Consider the following 18,835-nt stretch of genomic DNA (forward strand, 5'->3'; position numbering starts at 1 on the left):
ACTACTGTACAGACTGTGCTTTGTAGTTTCTCTGCATAGCAGTTTTTTGTTTTGTTTTGTTTTGTTTTGAGACTGAGTTTTGTTCTTGTTACCTAGAATGAAGTGCATAATCTCGGCTCACTGCAATTTCTGCCTCCCAGGTTCAAGTGATTCTCCTGCCTCAGCCTCCCATGTAGCTGGGAGTACAGGCATGCGCCACCATGCCCAGCTAAGTTTTGTCTTTTTAGAAGAGACAGGGTTTCACCAAGTTGGCCAGGGTGGTCTCGAACCCCTGACCTCAGGTGATCCACCTGCCTCAGCCTCCCAAAGTGCTGGGATTACAGGTATGTCAACACACCTAGCCTGTGTAGCAGTTTTTTCCAGATTTCTTCTGTTGAAAAATAGGAAGATCTGACAATACCGCACTCATGTTCCCCAAATTAAAACTCATCAGCTAAGGCCCTATTAGGCAGAGCCTGCACTCTCCAATTCAAGACCACCTTCAATTTTAGCTAACTGACTGCTCTTATAAGCAATCTTTGGCCTTTTCATTTGGGATCTTCACTATTAATTTCAAGAGAAGAAAAAAAATACACGTCTAGTTAAATAAGAACGCACGTTGAACTCTGAACTAGTACCGTAGCAGAGTGGTAAGATGAGCCCTTCCCACTTATAAGAAAACTTTTTAAGAAACTTATGAGAAAAATTTCCTTATAGCAACATAATATATTCCTATATACTTACCCTGTTATTGCTATAAATTTATACTGGAATGATAAACCTCACCAAGAGGCCACTGTATTGTTCGCATCTGACGATAGATTCTAGAAAACTTCTTATTGGCATTCCCACCTGTGACTCCACCAACCTCAGACTGAAAATTCAGTACTCCCGGTCCTGCACCGCCGCTCATCCCTGTAATCCCAGCGCTTTGGGAGGCCGAGGGGAGGGGAGGGGATTTTGACTGGAATTGTGTTGAATCTATAAACGTGCCAATACTACTTTCTATCTCTCAGTTTATTTAGTTCTCCTTTAGGTTCGTAATAATGTTTTATAGTGTTCTGTGACGAGGTCTTGCATATCTTTTAGATATTTCTAGGTATTTGTTTAAAATCTACTATATATGGTGTATCTTATTTTTAAATCTCATTTTGTTTGTTGCCAGCCTCCAAGGTGGGCTGCCCCAATTCCCTGAGCTTCCTGGTAGTCAGGCCTCATGCAGTATCTTCCCGCATTGTATCACTGTTGGTCTGGGAGATCAACAAAATACCATGGAAGTAATGGCATGCCTTCCAAGTCTAGGTCGTAAGAGACACTGTTTTTTCTGCTTTGCTTTCTGTCTTGGTAACTCACTCTGGAGAAGCTCACAGCAATGTCATGAAGAAAGGCTCATGTGATGAGTAGCTGAGGTCTCTGGCCAACAGCTATATGAGTGAGCCGGGAAGCTGATCTTCTCTAGCCCTGATCAAGTCTTCGGATGACTGCAGCCTTGGCTGACATGTGAACTGCAACCTTGTGAAACACCCTGAGCCAAAACCATACAGCTGAGGCACTTCTATATTCCCAACAGAAACTGCGTGAGATAATAAATATCTGTTGTTTAAGCCAATGAATTTTGGGTTAATTTCTTATGCAGCAATTGATAATAGTTTCTAGTACATAAGCCTCCCTGCTTCTTGCCCCCCGTATAGTTCATTTTCAACATAGCAGCCAGTGATCCTGTTAAAATCTAAACCAATCACACTGCTTGTTTAATCAAAATCCTCCAGTGGCTTCCCAACTTAAAAAGCATTAGAAGCCAAATTATTTACCATGACTTAAAGGCTCTTCATGATCAGGTCCCCCATTATATGACTTCCTCTCTTTGACACCTCTTCCTACCATACACACTGCCAAGTATGACAGGTATTTTCCTGTCTGAGGACTTTGTACTTGCTATTCCTTCTACTTTCCAGAAATCCTTATAACTAGGTTCTTCACCTCCTTCAGGTCTCTGCTCAGATGTTACCTTTTTCCCTTGCCACCCTATTTTAAATTGTCCCCAGCATCAATTCCCATTTTATTTTTCTTAAATGTCCTTATCCTAATCTTAATTTTATATTGTGTCTTCCCTATGCTAAAATGTTACCTCTGTAATGGCAGGGATTTTGTCGATTTTGCTCACTGTTGCTTTGACTAATGCTTGGTAAATGGTAGGCATTCAATATTGATTGAATATATCAATGAAGCTGCCCTGCCACCTTACCTGCACACCACCACTAGTAGCTAAGGCTTTATCACAAGGCAAAAAACTAGAAAGGCTCCTTTTAAAGAAATTGAATTTGCTGTTTAAGAAGAGATCTAGGTCTGTCAGCAAGGTCTGCTACCTATGACTATAATTTGTGTACCAAACAAAGACGCCTGTGGGCACCGTGGCTCACGCCTGTAATCCCAGCACATTGGGAGGCTGAGGCAGGCAGATTGAGGTCAGGAGTCTGAGACCAGCCTGGTCAACATGGTAAAACCCTGTCTCTACCAAAAATACAAAAATTAGCCAGGCGTGGTGGCACATGCCTGAAATCTGGGCTACTCAGGAGGGTGAGGCAGGAGAAGTGCTTGAATCCAGGAGGTGGAGGTTGCAGTGAGCCAAGATCACACCACTGTACTCCAGGCTGGGTGACAGAGTAAGATTCCAAAAAGAGAAAATAAAACAAATTATTTTTATTAAATCTTATTGCAGAGATTTTGGGCACATAGCTCTTAATCAGTCTCCCATTTCAGGGAGAAGGGCTACTGAGGAAAAAGATACACAAATTCGGAGGAAAACAACTGACGGTTACTGTTAATAATCAACATTGTCCTTCAACATGAATTAAAATGTGAATAACAAGCAAATAGTAAGTTTCTAAGAACAAAGAGCCTATGACATGAGAGCAAAAAACCAAATTTAACACACAGAAAAATGATTTAGTTTTTTCAGAGTTATATTCCCAGCACTCTAGATTAGGACTGGCAAATTTTTTCTCTAGAGTACCAGATAGTAAACATTTTAGGCTTTGTGGGCCATACAGTCTGTCACAACTACTCAAATCCGCCTTAATAGTAAAAAAGCAAACAAATAGGCATGGCTGTGTTTCAATAAAACTTTTATTTATAATAAGGGGTGACTGGAAAGGATTTGGTGAGTGGGCCATAGTTGGCCAATTTCTGCTCTAAATTAATACCAAGCACATAGAAGGTACTCAGATACATGCTGGATGAATAAATCATTTCACAACTATTTTGGTTAGAAATATTATCAGGAAAGACATAGCAAAATTCTGTGACTGTAAGCCAGTTTTACTTTCTTTTGTCATAGCTCTTTGTTCAAGTATATCTTGACAAATTTGCTGATCATACCTACCACTCCGCTAACTATTAAGTACTATCAAAGACATTTAGGACACACAGTTCTGCTCTCAAGGATCAATGTAAGTACATGAACAGAAATATTAACGTCTGATTTTCGTGTATCTGCACAAACATCACATCTCCAAAATTACAACTTCATTAGCCACGAAACCACAAAATGCTAAGAAGCACCAAAACCACAAAGTTTTAGAATATACCACTCTCACTTCACAGAGTGTACAAAAATTGATGCCAGAAATGATTGCGAGGTATTTAACAAACTGATTTTCTTTCCCTTAAAATGTAACACACCTTGTGGAGATGACTAAGAAATGCATCAACAATGGAAGTATGACTATAAATCACTGCAAAACAACAGCTACATCTACCAGGACAAACAGACATGTAGTAAAAAGAAGAAAGAACTGACTCATCTTCAAGTGGGTTGTGATTCTGCCACTTTCTACTTAGATAAATGGTTGGCCCTAAAGTACTTCATCTAAGATAGGTATTATGATGCCTGTCTTTTCTAACTCATAGGATTTTGAGGGGTCAAATGAGACAGTGATTGTGAAAATATTTTTTTAACCATAAGTTGCAATATAAAGCTCACTTCAGAATTGGGTAGCTTATTTAAGTCACTTATCTACAGTTCATCATGAGAGAAAGCTGCAAACTGTCAGGTATTTAACAGTAGCTGCAGTCATAAATCCAAGACTCCTTATTTACCCACAGCTCACAAAGGGCAGGTTCATAAAAGTCCTCCTTGCCACAGAGACAGTAATCACCTGTTAGGAGATCTGTGAGTAGGCCTCACGTCCACCTGAGATAATACTGCTTTTTTATTAAAAGTGCGATGGAATAGTTTCTAATATCCTCCTCTCAAAAGTTTATAAAACGATGTATCAATTACTCTGGATAACTGGCAACAGAAATTTACCACAGGCTTATGCTCAGTATTTATAACTCTAAAGCAGGGATAAAAGCAAGTGTGTGGTCCAGCGGGAAGACTTCTGTGTGCCGAGAATATAGGACAGTGGGAAGCGATCTTAGACACAGAATAAGGCCACATCACAAAAGCTGTGTATCCATGCTAAGGAGTCTGAGCTTAAACCCATAGGCAACAGGGAATCCTACCACCTTAGAATGAAAAGGGAGGCTTCACAAGTGCTGCTCACGAAATACTACTCTTTTTCATATACTTTAAATTGATCTGAAAAGAAATCAAGGTGATTTTTTAAATGCATGCTGTATGATAATATTAAAAGCAAGCAAAAATAGTCAATCCAAGGAAAAATCGTTTAAAAAAAAGTTAGGAATACTGTCAATAAATGAAATGTATGTCCGTAAGGGCCTATTTGCTAATTAGAAGCCATTCATTTGACTCTATCCTTTCAGGTAGCTAATGCGAAGAATATGACTCCTTAGGAAAAACAAAATCAATGACTGCAGAAAAGTACAATGAAATCTTGCCCCAGATAATATAAGAGCATTTCATCTATAGTTTATTTACAAGTAAAACACAACGTGACATGGGCAATAATAACTGTAAAGTAAAATATAAGTTTCTAGGTTGTTAGTTCTAATATAAATCAATAGTCTCATGGCCAACTTCAGTTAATAGCCAGTCTTTATGGAGCCAAAGATAAAAATAAAATCTGGCCAGCGGCAGTGGCTCACATGTGTAATCCCAACATTCTGGGAGGCCAAGGCAAGAGGACTGCTTGAGGTGAGGAGTTCAAGACCAGCCTGGGCAACATAGTGAGATCCTCATCTCTACAAAAAATCTAAAAATTACCTGGGTGTGGTGGTGCACACCTCTGGTCCGAGCTACTCAGGAGGCTAAGGTGGGAGTATCGCTTGAGCTTGAGAAATTGAGACTGCAGTGAGCTGAGATCGCACCACTGCACCCCTGCATGAGTGTCAGAGCAAGACTCTATCTCTTAAAAAAAAATACTAATAATGATGAACCTATCATTCAGGCTTATCATCTAGGTAATCCTTTATAAAATTTATTCCTCTTAGTGTGCTTTTGATTTTTCAAGGGTTGCTGGGGCAGAAGAAAAGGGTAGGGAGAGGGCAGATTGAGAAGGGAGAATGGGTTACAAATCTCTGCTTCAAATAGAATAGTTTGTTTTTCAATTAAATAAAGGGGTTCAATGGCTAAAAAAATGCAGACACTCCAAGTTCTTGATTAAGAGCAAATTCAACAATGTTCAACAGTAAGCCAATCTGAGGTAGGGTTGATATACTGTATCATGAACACTTTAGAGCCTATCTAGACCGCCAGTTATGAGAGTTAAAATTCAGTTAGGCAGTTACCACACTGAATTGAGATGTTCTGAGTGAATATCCCCAAATCACCAATTTATCCTACTAAGTTCTCCAAATTTTTTCCCTAAATTAAAAAAATCAGGTCGGAAAAACTATATAATTAGGTATGTATTAGAGTAAGCACTCAATGAAAATGTCAACTCATTATTATGTACTAGGCCCTGGGCCAAGCACTTTATACAGATTATCTGACTTAGTCCTCACCAAATCTGTATGAGGGAGGTAACGTTCTCACACATGCTCCTAATTAGTTAAAGAAATTGAAGTCACACATGCCATTCACTGCCTCCCTGCTAACATTCCCTTCTAAGACAATCTGTATACTGTAACTCAGCTCTTGCTGCCCTTTTAGTACCATGGATAAACCCTCCAGACAAGCTAATTGGATCTGGATGAATACTGACCCAATGAACCTATCTAAAGTCATGGGTGGGAGTGGGGAAGAGACAGAATAGCACACACATAAAAAGTACCAAGGCTACATACTTGCAATTCAATTCCAAATGATTTTCCAATGATTTTTTTAAATAATTCTTTTTTCTTTCCTTAGTTAAAATGCATTTCTGTTTCCATATGCTCTGGTCCCTGATTAGAATCCAGTGAACAGTGATTTCCTTTAGAACACAACGTTAATACTTTGTTCCTATCCTTTGGTATCTCCCCTAACACCTACACTATTTCTAAGCACAAAGTAAAAATGATTATCAGTGCTGAAATCTAGACTTAACCTTTAGTGGAATTATCTCAAACACATAAATTTCTCTCACAATAAAGCCACTAACTGAAACATAGTCCTTCCTGAAAGACTCTAAATTAATCTACCACCCATAACATTGCCAGTCTTCAAAGGTGCTTCTACATTAGAAAAAACTCTGCAAGCATCTAAATGTAAAAATTAGTTTTCATTTCCATATCACATATAAACAGACGGCTCACTTTAATCCGAGTAGTCACTGACAGACTTCAAGGCTGGCAACACTGCTTGATTCACCTGTCAATACCTTTATTTAAAAATAACCACCAGGCTGGGCACGGGGGCTCACACTTTTAATCCCAGCACTTTGGGAGGCCACGGTAGGTGGATCGCCTGAGATCAGGAGTTCGAGACCAACCTGACCAACATGGTAAAATCCTATCTCTACTAAAAATACAAAATTACTTGGGCATGGTGGTGCATGCCTGTAAACCCGGCTGCTTGGGAGGCTGAGGCAGGAGAATCATGCCACTACACTCCAGCCCCGGCAACAAGAGTGCAACTTCATCTCAAAAATAAAAATAAAAAATAAAAATAACTACCCTATAACGAATTTTTTAAATTGTTTAAAAATCACTTTACATAAAACCCAGAGAAAATATACCTAATCTTCACCAAGATTCTGGAAGAAATGTTTTTTGCTTCATCTTCTCTTTATTTGTGGATTTGTATCAGATGCAAGAGCCAATCTTTCATGTTCCAGACAAACAGAATTGTGTCATCAATAAATGTCATGTTTAATGCAAATACACTACCTAGTAAAAACAACTATCTAGAACAGTGTTGTCCAATCTAGCAGCTATCAGCCACACGTGGCTACTGAGAATGTGAAATAAGGGTAACGCATATAGCAGATTGGGAACGGGAAGGCAGGGGAGTAAAGATTTTTTTTTTTTTTTTTTGGGATGGAGTCTCACCCCATTGCCCAGCCTGGAGTGCAATGGCACGATCTCAGCTCACTGCAACCTCCACCTCCCTGGGTTCAAGTGATTCTCCTGCCTCAGCTTCCCAGCAGCTGGGATTACAGGCATGCATCACCGTGCCCAGCTAATTTTTTGTATCTTTAGTGGAGACGGAGTTCCACCATGTTGGCCAAACTGGTCTTGAACGCCTGACCTCGTGATCTGACCCCCTTAGCCTCCCAAAGTGCTGGAATTACAGGTGTGACCCAGCCGGGAGTAAAGGTTTCTATTTTACTGTTCCGGAGATGTTTCTCATGACACCTTATTTGAAAATACCCTACTTTGTGATGTTCAAATTCTTAATCCTAAAGCCTTAAAATCTACTACTTCGAGCATTTATAATATGCTACCTAGTATTCCTCCTCTCAAAGAGCAAATGGGTTTAGTAACGATAATAAAGTTGGCAAGCACTGATGATTCACTCAACCTCACAATATCCCATCAGGTAGCAAATTATTGCTGTATCTATTTTACAGAATACACAACTGAGGCCCAGGAAGGTTTAAGTAATTAGCTCAGTATCACAGAGATGTTAGGAGGGACAGCTAGGATCTGAACTCAAGAAGCCAGACTCTATAGCCTGTGTACGTAACCATGGTACATAGCCTTACATGGCCCAGGAACTTCATTTTAATCATGCTGCATTATACAGCCATAAAAGAAGCTCAGATACATTTACAAATCTAAGCAAAACTAAATGATAGAATTGGGTACAGGATCAATGAGAAGCCTATACTACTGTGGTAAGGTAAAGGGTAGAGCAAGGCAGAGGGAATAAAGTAGAAGAGTTTGATATATGGTGTTCACATATTCCTACATGTACGTTCTGAGTAAAGTTAATTAGCTTCTGAAGCACTTTACCCCCTTGAGAGAAGAGTAATATAGAACAGAACACAGAGAATCATCTCAGAGAGACAAAAAGAAATTTGGGACCAATTTACTATCATACAATTTCCCCCTAAACCCTCTATAGTGATAAAAGCAACTCTCTTTCCTATTATGTGTTCTTTCTGCCTAATCTCATTTTAAAAATCAAAGTTTCATTAGTATGTTCCAAAGCCTTCTCTCACCTTGAATTTTCTTTATTTTTGACACTAATTAAAAAAGAGGAGGGAAGGGTGCTGGGTGCTGAAGTACTGTATACAAAATAGCAGCATCAAATTAAAACTTTGCTTTACAAGGGAAATGCCAAATGGCTGTAAATTAAGAATTAAATTTCGTATTACAGACCCACTGCACTAAAGTGAGGCTTGTCATCATTAAACAAGATTATAAATATTTCTTCTCTAGAACTATTGAAAGATTAGGAACTAGATAATCTCTGTAGATACACACAGTGTTACATGTCTATTGACCAATATAGAAAAGAAAATAATGGGCAAAATGAAACCTTTGGGTTTTTCACTACTTTTGAATGCAGCAACATGTATCTCTCCATTTCTGCCATGTATCCTTTGACTAGTTTCATTAAGAATATCCATATTCGGCCAGGCATGGTGGCTCACACCTGTAATCCCAGCATTTTGGGAGGCAGGAGGCCAAGCCAGTGGATCATTTGAGGTCAGGAGTTTGAGACCAGCCTGGCCAACATGGTGAAACCCCCCCTCTACTAAAAATACAAAAATTAGCCAGGCATGGTGGTACATGCCAGTAGACCCAGCTACTTAGAAGGCTGAAATAGGAGAATTCCTTGAACCTGGGAGGCGGAGGTTGCAGTGAGCTGAGATTGTGCCACTGCACTCCAGCCTAGGTGACAGAGTGAGACTCCGTCTCAAAAAAAAAAAAAAAAAAAAAAAAAAAAAAAAAAAAAAAAAAAAAAAATCCATATTCAATGTGTATTCTTTACATGTTTTTAAAATGTTTTTCATTCGCTGATTCCACTTTTATTTTCCTTCAGTCAACACATTTGTGTTATGAAAGAGAAAGTAATTTCATTTTAGTGCAACTACACCACATAACATTCCTTCTACTCCATGCCTCAGTGAACAGTTAACAAGATTTTATAAGTCAGTGTCTACATACTCATCATTTTGCTCAATACAATGCTCTATAATTTAATCACTCCATCTGTACAAACAATGCATTCTTCTAAAGACAGAGAAAAAACATCCAATTAAGAATCTCACTCCTAAATCCATAAAGAAAAAGTGGGGGGAGGAGGGTAGAAAAAAACAAGCACCACCCTCTGCCATAGATTCTTAAGATGATAACTTAGAGAAAGGAAAAGGAGAATTTTTTTTTCTTTGACAGGGTTTTCGGTTAGTCAAAATACTTTAACAAATAAAATTGGCAAATTTAAAAAACTTTCAATTGCATTTAGGGAACAAGGGTGCTTGTGTTTTGATATATGCTTTGATTAAATAAAGCTATTTTTAAAAATATTAACTTTTAAAATTATAATTTAAATTATTTCCCGAGGCAATTTTCTATATTAATATCAAACATCATAATCCCAAGTAATTTCTTTTTAGGCTTGTCTGGTCAAAATATTAACTTTAAACGGCTGAAATCAACTGCAAAACACACAGCAATCTAAAGAATTACAATGTTTTGCTTCACAATAACAAAATTAGTAATGCAGATTCCAATGTTTAGAATAATTCTGAAAAAAGATACATGACCATTAAGATTAGTTATAAATGTTATTACACAAAATATTATATAAATGAAAATCTACCACCCACTCCACCCTCAGTATCCTACCCACCAGAAAAAAATACACCCTAAAAATATCTCATCATGATGACTCAGTGTATCTTCAAGCATTTTAAATTAAAAAAAAAAAAAAAATTAAGTTACTATGTCCAATTACATAGGGTTACAGGCTTAAGTCTCTACTCACACAGTTGAGGTTGATGAGCAAACAGCTGTCCTGTATCTTGAGACACACATTAGCTTTCTGCCTTCCCTATCCTCATAAGCAGCTACTTAAAAGTTTTGAGTTTTATGCAAGAAAACATTTTAAAGCCTTCAGTGTTTTACTGCAGCAGACTTCAGATTCATTCCTGTAACACATTTAACATGAAACAGAGTTGAGACATACAAAATTTATGCACATTTTAATCAACTAAAATTTTAAGGAGTGCTTTCACTATTATAGCTAGGTAAATAAGTGTTGTTAAAGAAAAATTGAAAAATAAAAACATTCCAATTGGTATTTGACACTCATGTAACAATATGCATATAGCTAACCCATAGATTTTCTACACCTGGCCACAAACTAGGTGAGTAAGGATTACTTTATACAATCAATTTATCCAAAGTAACCAAAAGCAGGAATTTTTCTGTTTTCCTTAAGTCTAGCCAATTTAATTAAACAACTACCAACTAAAGAACGCTTTTACAGAGTCGGTGGAGTGCCTTTAGTCCCAAGTATAACCATGTCATAGCACCTGATTAGGGAGAATGAGATCCTTAGTCCTATTGTGACAGCAGGAGGACCCATGTTGCTGACATTTTCTATGGTTTATAGCACATTACTTGACAGATTCAAATTTCTACAGTACCATTATTGCTACAGGTTAAATCAAGTATTAGAAGTCTTGCCTAGAAATTAAAACCTCATTCGCATTTAAAAAACAAATTCATCCTCCTAAACTGAACTTTCAAAATACCAAAAAAATAGAAGGTCTGTATATTAGGAACTAACAACAATTAAAAGATAAAAAATATTTATTTCTCCTTCCCATTAGCAAATATGTATTACGCAGGGAGTCAAATGACAATTTGCACTACAGAAATAAAGATTTTAATTTAAAAGATTTAAATTTTTTTTTCTTTGAGACAGAATTTCATTCTTGTTGCCCAGGCTGGAGTGCAATGGCACGATCTCGGCTCACTACAACCTCTGCCTCCCAGGTTCAACCAACTCTCCTGCCTCAGCCTCCAGAGTAGCTGGCACTATAGGTGCACTATAGGTACCTACCCCCAACACCTGGCTAATTTTTGTATTTTTAGTAGAGACAGGGTTTCATTACGCTGGCAGGGCTGGTCTCAAACTCCTGATCTCAGGTGATCCACCTACCTCAACCTCCCAAAGTGCTGGGATTACAGGCATGAGCCACAGCACTGGGCCAAAAGATTTAATTTTTTTTAAAAAATTTATATTCCCAGATAAAAATGAAGTGCCATTTAAAAATCTGACACATGCCAGGCACGGTGGCCGTGTCTGGGATCACTCCTGTAATCCCAGCACTTTGGAAGGCCGAGGCGGCCGGATCACCTGAGGTTGGGAGCTCAAGGCCAGCCTGGCCAACACGGAGAAACCCCATCTGTACTAAAAATACAAAGTCAGCCAGGCATGGTGGTGTATGCTTGTAATCCCAGTTACTCGGGAGGCTGTGGCAAAAGAATTGCTTGAACCTGGGAGGCAGAGGTTGCGGTGAGCCAAGATTGCGCCATTACACTCCATCCTGGGCAACAAGAGCAAAACTCCATCTCAAAAAAAAAAAAAAAAAAAAAAAAAAAAAAAAAAATGACACATATTATTCTTCAGAGTTTTACCGCTCATTTCCTTATCCAATCTAACTTTAAGATAATAATCTAACACCGGCTGGGCACAGTAGCTCACGCCTGTAATTCCAGCACTTTGGGAGGCTGAGGCGGGCGGATCGCCTGAGGTCAGGAGTTTGAGACCAGTCTAACCAACATGGCGAAACCTGCTAAAAACACAAAAATTAGCCAAGCATGCTGGTGTGCACCTGTAATCCCAGCTACTAGGGGGACTGAGGCAGGAGGATCGCTTGAACCTCGAGGTGGAGGTTGCAGTGAGCCGACATTGTGCCACTGCACTCCAGCCTAGGCAACAAATTGAGACTCCATTAAAAAAAAAAAAAAAAAAACTAACACCATTATTATATATCAACTTTAATACATAATAGCACCAGATATTCGTGTATCTGCTATATGCTAATACTGAGATAGATTTTAGGTTTAGATGTTTCAATGCATTTCCTATTCACCTGCACTTTTAAATACAACTATAAGTAAACTTCAGCCAAAATATGTACACTTTAATTAAAACGTCCTAGAATACTACTTTTCCCCTATACAAACACTGGCCTAATATGTATATTGGCCTCAATTTTAGAAAAAACTTAATCATAAATTTTAGAAAAAACTTTCAAGATTTTACGAACATAGTAAATGTACTATTTATATTAGCAACATAACTCAAAAACACCATGAGAAATAGCAACCAAACACTCCGAATTTCATAGACTAATTTTAAAACTATTTAATGCTGAGATATTTAACATTTGTTATGCTATAAAAGACGATTTGATGTTTTAGGGTTTATTCAAAATAACTGTTCCTGCAGAATTGACTTATACTGTAAATATTTTTAAAATATTTCAAAATCTCATAAGAGTTTTATGAAAGGTATTCTATCATTACAAGTTAAAATATTCCTCCAAGAGGCCAACTTTGCTTCAGTAGAACTGATTAAAACTTTCTGATTTCACCACAGGCTTAAATGAGTTTGCAGTACAATACAAGTGCTAAAACATAAACTGTACCCATCTTGGGCTATAAAACAGAAGCATGCTTCTGTATAATAATAATTAACATTTTACAGGTGTTTATGATGTAACAGACACCAATGAGAGTTTTACAGGCACACTTAATGCTCATTCCATCCTTAAAAGTCAGGTGCTACGATTACCAACTCTTTACATATAATAAAACAGGTTTGGAGACGCTGGGAACTTGTTCAAGATCACAAGTTAGTTAAGTGGCAGAGCTAGGGACTATGTTAAATGTGATACTGATGAATGAGTGTTATCAGAAAACCAACAAGATGGTTATAAATTCAGGAAGGCTGGCCGGGCACGGTGGCTCATGCCTGTAATCCTAGCACTCTGGGGGGCTGAGGTGGGCAGATCACAAGGTCAGGATATTGAGACCATCCTGGCTAACACAGTGAAACCCTGTCTCTACTAAAAATACAGAAAATTGGCCGGGCATGGTGGCACACGCCTGTAGTCCCAGCTACTCGGGAGGCTGAGAGGCAGGAGAATCACTTGAACCCGGGAGGCGGATGTTGCAGTGAGCCAAGATCCTGCCACTGCCCTCTAGTCTGGGCAACAGAGTGAGCTCCGTCATAAAAAAAAAGAAAAAAAAAATCAGGAAAGCTATCTCTTACTAGAAGTGACTATATGAAATTGAAGCAAGTAACCTACTGAAAAGACAAAAAAGAACACATTTTGAAGGGCAGTTACAGAGACAAAAAAGCAGGCTCATCTCATGTGGTACAGAGTACAGAACCTGAAAGTGTATACAAGTCTGAGGAGACATTCTTGTTCAACACAAAGCATTTTATAATGCTACGGAATCCAGCAGCTCAAAGAAGTTCCTACTATAGTATGAGCTGGTGTAATTAAATACCTAAACCTGGTTAAATATCTAAACCCAATTAAATATCTGAATTATTACCATCATAGTAATAACTTGATTCAGACAAAGTTACCAAACAATGTTAAAGCTCTTTGTGAATGAAAGTTTGATGAGGACTGGTATATACTGAGTCTAATAGTATCTCCCCACAAATTATGGTTACAGAAGGAAAAATACGAACTTCAGTAGAGGAACCTAGCAGGTATCACATTAACCTAAAGATCTAAGTAAGTATCACTGATAAGGGAACAAGTGGACATGTGCCTCCTAATGTGATGCACTGAAAAACACACAACAGTTGTAACATTCCTGCCAAAACTACATATCCTAAATTTTATCCCGAGGACACATCCGATACACTCGAATTGAGGGAGATTCTACAAATAAATGGTCTGTCACTCTCTTCAAAAATGTCAATGTCGCTAAAAACAAAGAAAGGCTTAAGAAATATTCCTGATTAAAGAAGAATAAAGAGGTGTGGCAACTAAATGCAATGCATGATTACGGTTTGGATTCGGGACAGGAAAATTAAAAAATCATTAAAAGAACATTATTGGGCTCACACCTGTAATTCCAGCACTTTGGGAGGCCAAGGCGGGTGGATCACCTGAGGTCAGAAGTTCAAGACCAGCCTCATTTAACATGGCAAAACCCCATCTCTATTAAAAACACAGAAATGAGCCGGGCATGGTGGCAGGCTTGTAATTCCAACTACTCAGGAGGCTGAGCCAGAGAATCACTTGAACCTGGGAGGCAGAGGTTGCAGTGACCCAAGATCGCACCAAACTAGACAAAAAAAAAAAAACCCCAACTAACAAAAAAAAAAAAAAAAAAAAAAAGAACATTATTGAGAAAACTAGCAAAATTTGAATGTGGACTGTGTATTAGATACTTGTGTATTTCCTTAATTTAGTAACTGTAATGTAGTTACACAAGAGAATGTCCTTGTTCTTAGAAACTATAAAGTATTACATGGCAAAGGAACATGATGTATGCAATTTAATCTCAAAAGATTCAGAAAAAAATATGACAGAGAATGAATAAGTAAATAGCACAAAATGTTAACAATGGGTTAATCTTGTTAAGAGGTCTGGGAACTAGTTTCATGGAAGACAATTTTTCCATGGGTTGGGGGGCAAGCGGGATGATTTCAGGATGAAACTGCTCCACTTCAGATCATCAGGCCTCAGGTTCTCATTAAGGAGTGTGTAACTTAGATCCCCCACATGCGAAGTTCTCAAGAGGCTTTACACTCCTATGAGAATCCAATGTTGCAGATCTAACAGGAGGCAGGGCCCAAGCAGTAACGCCTGCTCCCATGTGCTCACCTCCTGCTGTGCAGCCAGGTTTCTAGCCTGCCACAGACTAGTACCAGGACTAGTCCAGTTGGCAGCCGAAGGGTTAGGATAGGATTTATGTGTATTATATTTTAACTTTCTATAAATTTGAATTATTTGAAAATAAAATCTGGTAAATATTTGAACCTGATGTTCCAAGGGTTCTAAATACCTAAAAGAACCAAATTCCTTATCTTATCTCCACACACACAAACTCCAATCCAACAGCAATCTAAACTGATTTATGATGATCTGTTAAATGAGCTATAATAGTGCTCCAGTTTAAAACATCAAATCTAAGTGCCAAATGCCATGTACCATTCCACCGACGATAAGGTATGACTCACAGATCTAAGTCAGGTGAATGTCTGCCTTCTCTCAATCTTGTTATTCTACTGCACCCTTCCCCAAACTACACTGGAACTAAAAAACAGAGACAAGACTTCTCCAATAAAGCACTGCTATTCTTCCACTGAAAAGACAGTAGCAAGTGTGTCTCCTTGCTAAAAACTCCAAATTATTTTCTTTTTTTTGAGATGAAGTTTCGCTCTTGTTGTCCAGGCTGGAGTGCAATGGCATCATCTCAGCTCACTGCAACCTAAAATAATTTTGTATTTTTAGCAGAGACAGGGTTTTACCATACTGGTCAAGCTGGTCTCGAACTCCTGACCTCAGGTGATTCACCTGCCTTGGCCTCCCAAAGTGCTGGGATTACAGGCGTGAGCTATAGCACCCAGCCCAAATTAAGTTATTTTCTGATTATGCCAGTTAGCAAAACAGAACAGAACCAAAAGCAATCAATAACATATATGGAAAATATTTTTAAAAACCTCTCACTCTAAACAAACCTCTAATGCCAATTAAAAGCTGGCAAAGTACATTACATATTCACTACAGAGCACCTGGCAAAAACTCCTGACAAATCTTCAATCTGAATGTCTCAGATTTTATTTTCTAATTTTCTTATTATCTTAGCTTACAGTTCTCCACACTTGAACTTCTACAGCAATCATCTGTAACAAAACACAATTTGGTACTCAGTAATATATGATACTGACAAACTGGATTAAGTCTGGCCCAAGGCTGCCTCCATCCATATTTTAGGTTGGCCCAAAGTTTCTCCCTACATAATGAACTATAAAGCTAACTTGATGTGTAAGCAGACTGTAACCTACTCTTGTAACAAGTAGCTAAGTTTCAGCCAATCACAGTAGCCAAGTTTCAGCCAAATCATAGGTGGCCAACTGTTCAAACTGTGTTCAGATAAGGCAAAGGCTGAGCTATAACCAAACCAGCTGTTACTGTATCTCATTTCCCTTTGCTGTGTGTCACTTTCCTTTTGCTGACCATAAATGTTATCTGATAATGCGGTACTCTGGAGCTCTTCTGAAATGTTCTGATTCTGGGAGCTCCTTGGTTCCAGAATCACCTTTTCCTCAATTAAGTTCCACTGAATTTGTCTAAGTCTTTAACACTGACTTACCAGATAGGAAATATTTATATTCCCTAATTTTATCAAACAGTATGTGAGTTTCCTCCAGAAAAGGACCATTTTACAGTACTTTGCAAACTCATCTGACTATGTAACTAGTATGACCACCTGACTAGGCTCTATGAACACAACTCAATAAAAATTTGTTATTAAAACAATTATTTTAGGCAATCAATGTCACCTTCTCAGTGTAGGTTTTCATTTTAAACTGTATGCAAAGGATAAATTTTTCTATGAAAAATAAATGTATTTTATAAAGTCCTACAGCTACTGAGATTTAGTATTCACTGAGAGAAAAGGTATTCTTACAGTAGCCCCCCCTTTTATCCACTGATAAGAGTTTGTATCTTTGTCTCCACCCAAATCTCAAGGAGAACTCCCCAGTATTGGAAGTGGAGCCTGATGGGAGGCGACTGGATCATGGGAATGCAGAAGTTCTCGTGAATGGCTTAACACCATCCCCTTGATGCTGTCCTTGCAATAGTGAGTTTTCACAAGATCTGGTTGTTTAAAAGTGTGTGGCACCTCCCCCACCCCACTCTCTCTTTACCTCCTGGCTTTTGTCATGTGATGTGCCAGTACCCCCTTTGCCTTCCACAGTGATTGCAAGCTTCCTGAGGTATAATCAGAAGCTGAGCAGACGCCTGGTACCATGCTTCCTACACAGCCTGCAGAACCATAAGCCAATTAAACCTCTTTTCTTTATATTCAGTCTCAGGTATTTCTTTATTGTAATGCAAGAATGACCTAACACATCCACGATTTCATTGTCAGCTGTTTCAGTTACCCGAGATCAACCTCAGCCTGAAAATAGGGGTAAGCCACTGTACCTGGCACAATTATCTACACAATTTAAGAAAAATAGTTGTGTAGGCTGGGTGTGGTAGCTCACGCCTGTAATCCTAGCACTTTGGGAGGCTGAGGTGGGCGGATCACATGAGGTCAGGAGGCTGAGATCAGCCTGGCCAACACTGTGAAGCCCCATCTCTACTAAAATGCAAAAATTAGCCGGGCATGACAGTGCCAGCTACTTGGGAGGCTAAGGCAGGAGAATCGCTTGAACCTGGGAGGCGGAGATTGCAGTGAGCCAAGATTGCGCCACTACACTCCAGCCTGGGCAGCTGATCGATATTCTGTCTCAAAAAAAAAAAAAAAAAGAAAGAAAAAGGTTGTATTTCTTTTTCTCAAAGCTAAGTAAATCATTCTTTTCAATTTATGTATCATATAAATCTACTGTAACATTCAAAATCTATTAAATAAGTCGTTATTTTATTTTTATTATTTAATATGTACCAAAAGAACAGCAAAAGAAAGAACAGAGTAAACAGATAATCTACAGAATAGGAGAAAATATTCACTAACTATGTATCTGACAAAGGTCTGATATCCAGAATCTAAAAAACAATTAAGCAAGAAACAAATAATCCCATTAAAAAATGAGCAAAGGTCATGAACAGATACTTCTCAAAAGAAGACATAAATATAGCCAACAAATACATAAAAAAAAATGCTCAACATCACCATCACTAATCATTAGAGAAATGCAAATCAAAATCACAATATCATCTTACACCAGTCAGAAGGGCTATTATTAAAAAGTCAAAAAAATGACATGTTGGAGAGGTTTCAGAGAAAATTAAATGCTTACACACTGTTGGTGTTCAGCCACCGTGGAAAGCAGCTTGGAGATTTCTCAAAGAATGTAAAACACAACTGTCATTAGACCCAGCAATCCCATTACTGGGTATATATATACCCAAAGAAAAATAAATCATTCTACCAAAAAGACATGTGTACTCACATGTTCCTGACAGCACAATTCATAACAACAAAGACAAGGAATCAATCTAGGTGCCCATCAACAGTGGACTAAAGAAAATGTGGTACATACATTACAGGATATTATGCAGCCATAAAAAAGGACAAAATAATTTACTTTGTAGCAACATGGATGGAGCTGGAGGCCATTATCCTAAATGAATTAATATAGGAATAGAAAACCAAATACCATGTTTTCACTTACATGTGGGAGCTGAGCACTAAGTACACAAGGACATAAAGATGGGAACAATAAACACTAGAGACTATTAGAGAGAGGGGCTGGGGAGGGATGAGTGTTGAAAAACTATTAATACCTATCAGGTACTATGTTCACTGAGTGATGGGATCGCTTGTACATCAAACCACAGTGACATGCAATTTATCCATGTAA

The 18,835-nt window shown here is 38.3% G+C and overlaps 1 protein-coding gene across 4 annotated transcripts in view; it reads right to left on the reverse strand.

Moving 5' to 3' along the window:
- Nucleotides 1-18,835, reverse strand: part of ZFAND6 (zinc finger AN1-type containing 6) — a 58,789-nt gene that overhangs the window by 21,410 nt on the left and 18,544 nt on the right. For 2 of the 4 annotated variants that reach the window (XM_032263859.1, XM_032263858.1), the window contains exon 2: nt 10,241-10,403. The exons of the other annotated variants lie outside the window; for them this stretch is intronic. The gene's annotated coding sequence lies outside the window, so the exon portion shown is untranslated. The remainder of the gene's footprint in view (nt 1-10,240; nt 10,404-18,835) is intronic. 4 annotated transcript variants of the gene reach the window in all.

Source organism: Sapajus apella, unplaced genomic scaffold (assembly GCF_009761245.1).
Source record: "Sapajus apella isolate SASKATOON/1434 unplaced genomic scaffold, GSC_monkey_1.0 scaffold139, whole genome shotgun sequence".
NCBI classification, from domain to species: domain Eukaryota; kingdom Metazoa; phylum Chordata; class Mammalia; order Primates; family Cebidae; genus Sapajus; species Sapajus apella.